This window comes from Curcuma longa, chromosome 3 (genome assembly GCF_044706935.1).
Source record: "Curcuma longa cultivar G26 ecotype Majalengka, Jawa Barat chromosome 3, ITB_CL_G26_1.1, whole genome shotgun sequence".
NCBI classification, from domain to species: Eukaryota; Viridiplantae; Streptophyta; class Magnoliopsida; order Zingiberales; family Zingiberaceae; genus Curcuma; species Curcuma longa.
In genome coordinates this window covers 5,131,436-5,140,137 of record NC_133863.1, presented here as the reverse complement: position 1 = coordinate 5,140,137, position 8,702 = coordinate 5,131,436, and the positions used below count along the sequence as shown (strand labels likewise).

At 38.7% G+C, this 8,702-nt stretch overlaps 1 pseudogene; it reads left to right on the top strand.

The window, feature by feature from the left end:
• The first annotated feature begins 445 nt into the window (after positions 1 to 445).
• On the top strand, positions 446 to 7,556 carry LOC141823126 (C2 and GRAM domain-containing protein At1g03370-like; annotated as a pseudogene).
• Positions 7,557 to 8,702: the final 1,146 nt, after the last annotated feature.

Here is an 8,702-nt window from a genome sequence, read left to right as displayed (position 1 = left end):
TCGGTTTAGAAATGAGGATAAGGATGGGTAAAATTGAAATAGACATGCTTCCCCTTCCTTACATCCTGATTTGGGGTGTAAGAAATTGTGCTTATTTATGAGCATGGAAGGGGAAACTTTCCCTTTCTTTCCCCTTCCCCTCCTTATCTCACTCCATCCCAAACACAGGTAAATTTTTTTTTTCCCCTTCCTTACCTTTCCCTCCCTTTCCCTCACCTCTCCCAAACAGAGTGTAACAGTCTTCTTACGTAATTGTGGAATAAATAAATAAATAAATTGCATTAGGATCGTCCACGTGCCGGCTTCCCCCGCTGCATGCTTTGTGCCTCATTATCGCCCTCCACGTCTCATCAGCCTTCGCCATGGCCTCCTCCCTCGAATACCACCGTCTGTCTCTTCTGTCTCTATGGAATGGAGGTCTACGTATGCGTAGCCGAAGCCAGGGATGTCCCGCTGTGATAGAGTGCAAGATAGTACACCAGAAGAAACACATGCTGTGCCTATGGAAGTCTCCGATGCGCATCAAGATATGCAAAGCGATCATGCAGAACCACCTCCACGCAATAATGGAGAGAGATTTCCACCAATTTCACACCGATACGACCATTTGGAATCTTCTGAGACACTTTCTGGCGTCGAGAGTCCTACAGATTTGAATCTCCTTGATGCCACATTTGAGGATGCTATGAAAACCATGGAAGCAAGACATCAAACAGCTGCCCTTCCAAAAAATCTTCAAGGAGGTGTTCTTCTTGACCAGACCTATGCAACAGAACCCAAGGATCTTAATTCTCTGCTATACGAGCCTAATTCACAATTCAGAAGAGAGCTAGCACAGCAGCTGCGAACTACGAACTATGAAGAAAGCTCATGGCGATGGAAACCCAACGATGATAATACATGTTTCTCAAGGTGTGTTACCTACACAAAAGCCGCCACCAAGCTGGTTAAAGCAGTCGATGTGATAGAGGAACAGGTGTATCTCCTGGCAGATGGGAAAAACTTTGCTATTCTAAATCGGGCCAGCACTCCAGATGTCCCATATGGTAATTGTTTTCAAGCCCTTTTGCTATACAAGATAACACCTGGTCCAGAGTTATCTTTAGGCGAGAAAAGCTCGCGTCTTGTCGTCTCATGGGACGTTAATTTTCATCGAAACACCGTCATGAAAAGCGTTATCGAAGGGACTGCTCGACAAGGATTCAAGGAGAGCTACGAGAGCTTTTCTGAGACACTATGGCAGTTCATCAAGCCGCTCAGCTCATCGGAGTCCCCTTCCGACAAGGATCAGTTGTTAGAACCACTACAGTTGAACTATCAATCAGACTGGAAACTGTTCTTGAAGTACTTGTGTAATTTTACAGTATTTTCCACAGTTTTATTTGGTTCGTATATGCTCTGCCACATTCTATTATCAGACTTAGAGTTCGAGGGCTTAGACCTGCCCGATACATTCTGTGAGATGATCACTGGTGGAGTTCTTGCTCTTCAATTAGAGCGAGTTTTGAAGATGATTTCACACTTCATACGAGCTAGATTAAAGAGAGGTTAATTATCCCTTTTCCTGATTTTCTTCATAGATCATCTTTTTGTTTCACTGTGGATACCTTGCAGGGAATGATCATGGACTCGAAGGGCAGCAGGGTGATGGATGGCAGCTCACAATAGCCTTGATCGAAGGACGTAGATTACCATCAGCATCTCCTGGATATCCAGATCCTTATGTGGTGTTTAGATGTAATGGTAGAAGTAAGACAAGCTCAGTTCAGCTTCAAACAGACAACCCTAAATGGAATGGTTAGCTTTAAGTTCCCCTCCACCATTCGATCTGTAATAATTGCTACTCATCCAGGACTTGTGCAGACATACTCGAGTTCGGTGCGATGCAAGAACCACCATCTGTATTAGACGTCAAAGTGTTTAGCTTCGACGGTCCTTTTGATCAAGAAATCCCCATTGGGCATGCAGAAATCAAGTTTCTGAAACATTCTTCTGCTGAGCTCGCTGATTGTTGGGTTCCTCTTGAAGGAAAACTTGCTCAATCTTCTCAGAGCAAATTGCATTTGAGAATATTTGTGGAAAATACCGGAGGAGACGAAATCATTCGCGAGTATTTACAGAAGATGGAAAAGGAAGTTGGAAAGAAAGTAAGCTGAAAACTTAATATCATGCAGCAGAATAGAGAGTGAGATTATTTTGACCATCTCTCACACAATTTGTAGATGAACCCTCCATCATCTCACAAGAACTCAACATTTCAGAAGCTGTTTGGGTTACCATCAGAGGAATTTCTCATCCATGAATTCTCATGCTGTTTGAAGAGGAAGTTGGCCGTGCAGGTTTCAGTTTTCACTACAAGAAAAATGATTTTAGAAGACACTATCTAATGAGGCATTTTAGTTAAAATGCATCAACATGTAATTTTTGAGGCACTTAAAATTTGAGTGGCATTTTTGTAATAAAATCATGAAAATTATAATTTTTTTATTTTTCTTTTCCTTTTCCTTTTCCCTCTTCTTACTTCACAAAACCCTGATTTTGCCGCCACCACTTTTCCTTCTTCTTCCATCGATCGTTCCCGTAGCCTATAGCATCAGTCGATCATTCCCGCAGCACCAACCGTCCATTTCCCCACCATCAGCCGTGTAAAATACCAAAAAATTATAAGGGCTGATTTGTAATAATACAAATTATTGCCCTAAATGTTGGGGTTAATTATGAGGTAAATGGACTTTACCTCTAATGGGTTTAATTAACCTAAATGAATTAGATTAGTGGGCTAATTGATAATAAAGGTTAATGAATTAATGGTTAAAGACTTATTGGATTCAACCCACAACCCGTTAACCATAAAAACCCAACCCTACTGTAGCTTCTCATTAACGAAAAATCGCGAGTTCCCTCTCCCGATCGCGATTCCTTCGCGTGACCACACCTCCGCAGCCAAGCCGCCGGGAGCTTTCGTCACCCAACGCCATTGCCGAAGCGGAGGAATCGCCGGCGACCAAAGGCTGGATCCGTTGGGGATTGGCTTTCGCTGGAGGTGGCTGGAATCGCACGAGTGGTGGTGGTTCTGGCGACAGCGAATCGAAGAAGAGGAAGAAGATCGGTGAGTGGATAGCAAGCTTGGATTTCTAGGCTTTAGGGTTTCTTGATCTCATTTCTATGATTCTTCCGGATTTCAGAGTCGAATGTTGGAATTAGATTAATTCCCTGTGTCGGCCGCAAGGAGGAAGAAGGGGTAGAGGTGAAGATGGTTCTAGGGCACGGATCTGAGGTAAGCTTCCTTGTAAGGCAAATTCTTGGATTCGTGAGATTTCTTTGGATTTAGTTGGTTTCCTTGGGGTTTTGATCGGCAGATCAGAGGAACCTTCTGTGGGTTTCGGATGTGAGAAAGGAAGAAGGAGAACTTGGATCGGCAGAGAAGATTGGAACTAGAGCAAGAATAGCTGATCTTGAGGTGAGTCCTTGTTTTAAATCTAATGTTGCTATATGCGAATTAGATTGAATGCATTGATCAGAAACTAATTAGGTTGAATTAACTGTTGATTAACTATTGTTAGATCGGTTAATTGATCTGTTGGAATTATCCTTGAACTGATCTGATCAGTTAAGTGGGGTTGCTATTGGAATGTCTGATACTCTTGATACACTGTTATCGAGTAACATCTATAAATATATGAATATTTCTTTTAAAAAGTATTATAGATACTTTTGGATGCTTTCTGATTAAGTCACAATCAATCTCTATATGTATTTTGTCCTCTTGTGGAACACTTTAATAGAGCCTATATGTATGAAAGCTTGGTTGCCCCTATACAACTTCATTTATAGAAGCATGGTGCTGATCAATGCATTCAATCCAATTAGTCCTCTTGTGTAAACATTTTGATCTCAAAGCAACAACGACATGTTGCTCAAGGCGTTGTGGGTGGCTTTGTTCAGTTAGATTAGTCCGAGAAGTTGGATCAAAAAATAATTAAAATGTGAGGGAAAATATTCCTTAAATCTTTTTTAGCAGTTCAAATTAATTTGTTCAGTTCAAATTAATTTGTTATGTATTATGCTCATTCTAGCTATTTTAATAAGACATGGAGTAAAAAAATTACAAATATGTAATATTCACTAAGCTGCAAGCATCGTTACAAATTTCTGGATTGATATTTCTGGCAATATCTTTAAAACAAATGTTCTCAATTAATTTGCCAAGAAGCTAAAGCAAGCATATATAGGTTAGTTAGTATCTAGATATAAACTCTGGTCGTTAAACAATCTGCCATGGGATAGTTGCTCAAACATTGTGGTTTGGATAACGTAAACTCAGATTTGATAAACACGAATATGATAAGCATGGATATTGATAAACAAAATACCCAGTGAATCATTTGAAACGTCTTACTTTTTCAATTAATCTCCATATAATTAATACTATATCATTAGGAATATCTAAACCTTCAGATCAATTATGTTAATTATTTCAAATGTAAATATCTTTGCTTAATTGTTGTGGACTTGTCTAAATATAACAAATGATATTTTAGATAATTTGATTGTATTAGGATAGATGAACATTATGACATGGTGAATGTTTTTACTTGATTAAATTTAGCCAGTGAATGCCTTGTCTTTTAGTCGATGTCTATCTTTACACGCCTCTCGTTTTATCGAAACTTATTTGACCAGTTCTTGATTCCTTCAGCTGATAAAATGGAAAGTGAAGTATAATTTTTGATCTCTTAATTTGACATTAGACTTGTTTAATTTCTTTCTTCTTTTCTTCTGACCACTTAGCTTGATTTCTATCCAAGAAAAACGTACGGTTAACTACATCAGTCCTCTGCGAGTGCGTTGACCAAGCTTCGAAGGGTGCACATATTTAGGCTGGTATTTTACTGCTTTGAATCCACCAACAAATAATAGTCAAATTATTAAAGAACTAATAAAAAAATATTTAGAGTGCCAGTACGCAGCGTTGCATGGTCTGGAAAAAGATTGGTAATTATTTATTTTGTTGTAGTCTTGTAGACTCTGACCTCGTGAATTTTGTCTTGACTTTTTTGTCTTCAACGTAACAATTGTCCCAAAAGGACTTTCATTTCATTTTAGCTAGCTAGGATTCCTCTATTTCAATAAAAGACCCAGTAAAACTCAGCTTGCATCCTGAAGAACTTAAGTGCTCTCACCATGCTTCTATTTTTCTGGATATGCATGCCATATTACAACAATCAGGAATTAAAGCTCCTGCAAAGAAAAAACTTCAATCTAAGGCCGTCTCTTAGTTGCAACTTGCAATGGGAAATTTTTTTTGAAAGAATGATGTAATCTTCGTTTTTCCCCAAACAGCTGCAATGAATTGCTTGAGGAGGAAAAAGTCTTACAAAAGTAGAACAAAGCAGCTTGAGGTTTTCCAATCGCTCATTCACAATCAGGTAGAGAAATGCATTAGTCTTCCGATTTCCAAGTTCTAGCTGTGAAAATTCAAGAATTTTAATCATAATTTATGTTCTATCTTGTTCTTGTAGGAGCAAAAGCTAGTAAGATTCATCGAGGCAGCAAAGCTCAAAAGACAACAAACACTCATCTGAAGAGCAGCTGTTCATGGAAACTGAGACTGACTTGCTGATTCTACTTGTTCATAGATATCATAACTACACCGATTGGTCGATATTTGAGCAAATGCTCTCCAACTTGTTCTAAACTAAACACCCTGTAAAGTATGTTAATGTGTGTATAACTTTTGAAATTACATAATTCTTAATTGAGTTGATATAGTTACGTTTGTCATGCCTCAACATATAGCAGATGAGACACTTTTTCATGCCTGAAATTTAAAAGGCATAATAAAACGCCTCAACATATAACAGATGAGACATTTTTTCATGCCTCAAAAGAAAATTTAAGAGGCATAATAAAACGCCTCAACATATGATAGATGAGGCACTGTTTTGTGCCTCAAAATGTAATTTAAGAGGCATAATAAAACGCCTCAACATATTATATATGAGGCACTATTTTGTGCCTCAACATGTAATTTAAGAGGCATAATAAATTGCCTCAATATATGGCAGGTGAGACACTATTTTGTGCCTCAACATGTAATTTAAGAGGCACAATAAATTGCCTCAATATATGACAGGTGAGGCATTATTTTGTGCCTCAAAATGAAATTTATGAGACAAAATAAAATGTCTCAACATATAGCAGATGAGACACTTTTGGATGCCTTAAAATGAACTTTAAAAGGCACAATAAAATGCCTCAACATATAGCAGATGAGGCATTTTTTCATGCCTCAAAAACACTTTAAGGAACATTTAGTAACGCCTCAACAAATATCTGTTGGGGCGCTAGTATTTATTGTGACACCCGCTTGTACGACGTTTTATCCTAACGCCTCAACAAATCAAAGTGTCACAACATAAATCTATTGAGGCACTTTTTGAGCGCCCCAACATACAATTTTTGTTGTAGTGTTTTGTCGATGCTAAAACAACATCGAACCCTTCTTTCATCACTCATCTCATCCCTTTTTTCATCGCGCAGGGGAAAAATTTTCTATCTGCTAGGATCTTTGGATTTTACTCCAATCTATTTGGTTATAAAACCAAATTCTTCTTTCTTTGGGAAGACATCGAGCTCATTCAAGTGGTTCCACCATCTTTAATGGCGGTTGGCACCCCGGCACTTCAGATTATCTTGAGGAGTGGTCAAGGACTCGATGCTCGGCATGGCGCTAAATCGATCGACGATGAAGGGAGGCTAAAGTTTCAGTTCCAATCATACAAATCGTTCGACAGAGCAAGCAGGTTTGCATTAAGAAATCAATGAACAGCAACAGAAGTCAGAAAACGATCCACTAGATCGATTCGTCTGTTCTGACAAGAGTGAGAATGACTTGGATCATTTGAAGGCATGCTCTTTAGAACTTCCTCTGCAGGCAAATGTTCTCATCAAAGTGTTCGATGGGGGTTATCTAGAGAACAAGATAATGGCCAAAGTTGGATGTGTTGATTATACTGCAACTGAATGGGTACCTAAGAAGGTCAACGTTTGTGAAAGGAAGGTCAACTACAAGCTCAATACTCACATGTCTGTGCTCGATGGTGAAGTAGCAAGCATCCAACAGAAAGCTAGAACAGCAGATGGCGATGGGTGGATAGTGGATGAAGTGAAGACGATTCACAACATTCCATTTGGTGATCATTTCCATGTACGATCAATCTTCTCGACTGTTTTCTTGGGGCACGATCTGTCGTCGTGATTAATGCCTAGTTTTGATGCAGATTCATTTGAGCTACAGGTTTGAGAACCTCCGAGTCGCTTCTGCCTCTGTGAGAAGCAAATGTGAAGTATTTATCGGCCTCGAGTGGGTAAAGAACACCAAGTTTCAGAGGAGAATCTCAAAGTTTGTATATGATGAAGTCACAAAAAGGTCAAGGGAAATCTTGGAGCTAGTCGAGAAGGAAATAGTCTGATAAGTCATTTTCTTGTGATGAACTCAAACGCAGATTCATTGATTCCATTTGTTTATTTACGACATCGATAGATCGATCGAAAGCAAGACTTTCTTAGTGATCGCATTAGCGTTCAATAATTTTGCAATGGTCGACTTCAAACTTGGATCCTTGTTGAAAATCTCCAAGTCTGTGTGCTGAAAAGTTAACGGTGGATTGGTCAAGCAGTACTCGAGACGTAGTACAGCAGCATGCTTGCAATGCAGTATTCTGATCCATCAAGAAACATAATGCTCGTTGACTTGGACCAAAGTGAAGTCAACTTTAAAATATAAATAGGCATTTATTGGGGAGGTAGGCAGGAGTCACTGTATGACATAACTTTGATCCGGTCGAGTCTAGGTAACATGTTCTTGACTAGATCAATACAGTCCACATGGTACATCTTTTATTCGATCAACGGAGACTTGAGTTAGTTGGAATCCTAAAGTCATGATTAAGACAGGTCAAACTTAGCAAGAGTTCAATAATATTTGATGGGAGTTCAACAATATTCATTCAGAGTTCTACAATGTTTGTCCAGATCTCGACAACGTTTGTAAGTAGCTCAATTGTATTCTGAGCTCTTCAGCTTGACAAAGCGAGATCTCGACAATTCTAACTCAACAATGCTTGCCAAGAGCTCGACAATGCTCATAAGAAGCTTGGCTGTATTTTGAACCCTTCAGTTGAGTTTAATAAGTTTAAATCAAATTATTAAGATATGCTCATTGGACAGTTAATAAATAAAAACTAAATCAAGTTCAACAAAGGAAGGTGGAATATAATAAATATTAAGGGTTGTTTTCTTCAATAGACAATTACAAATGAATATAAAACAAGGAGATACTAGTTACAATAGTTAAGGAAGGTTGGAGACAGGAAGGTCCTGAGAAACCTCTCTTCTCTTTCTCTATAATTAAAGTAATCATTTTAGCAAAAAACATATACTTCTATTTTGATTACTATTCTTGGTTCTATTACTCCATTCTCTTCTTCAAAGTCTAACTTAGTATCGGAAGGGTCACTCCAAGGCGTATCTTCGTCTCCCTTCTAACCTCTTATTGGTGCATTTAATAAAGGAAGCATCATGTTGAAGGAGGTAAAGATCTGACTTAAGGAATGGATTCAGTCGCAACAAACGTGATCAAAGTCAACAAAGAAAGTCCATACCTTAGGGATTTATCAATGTGTTTGGCGAATTAGTCC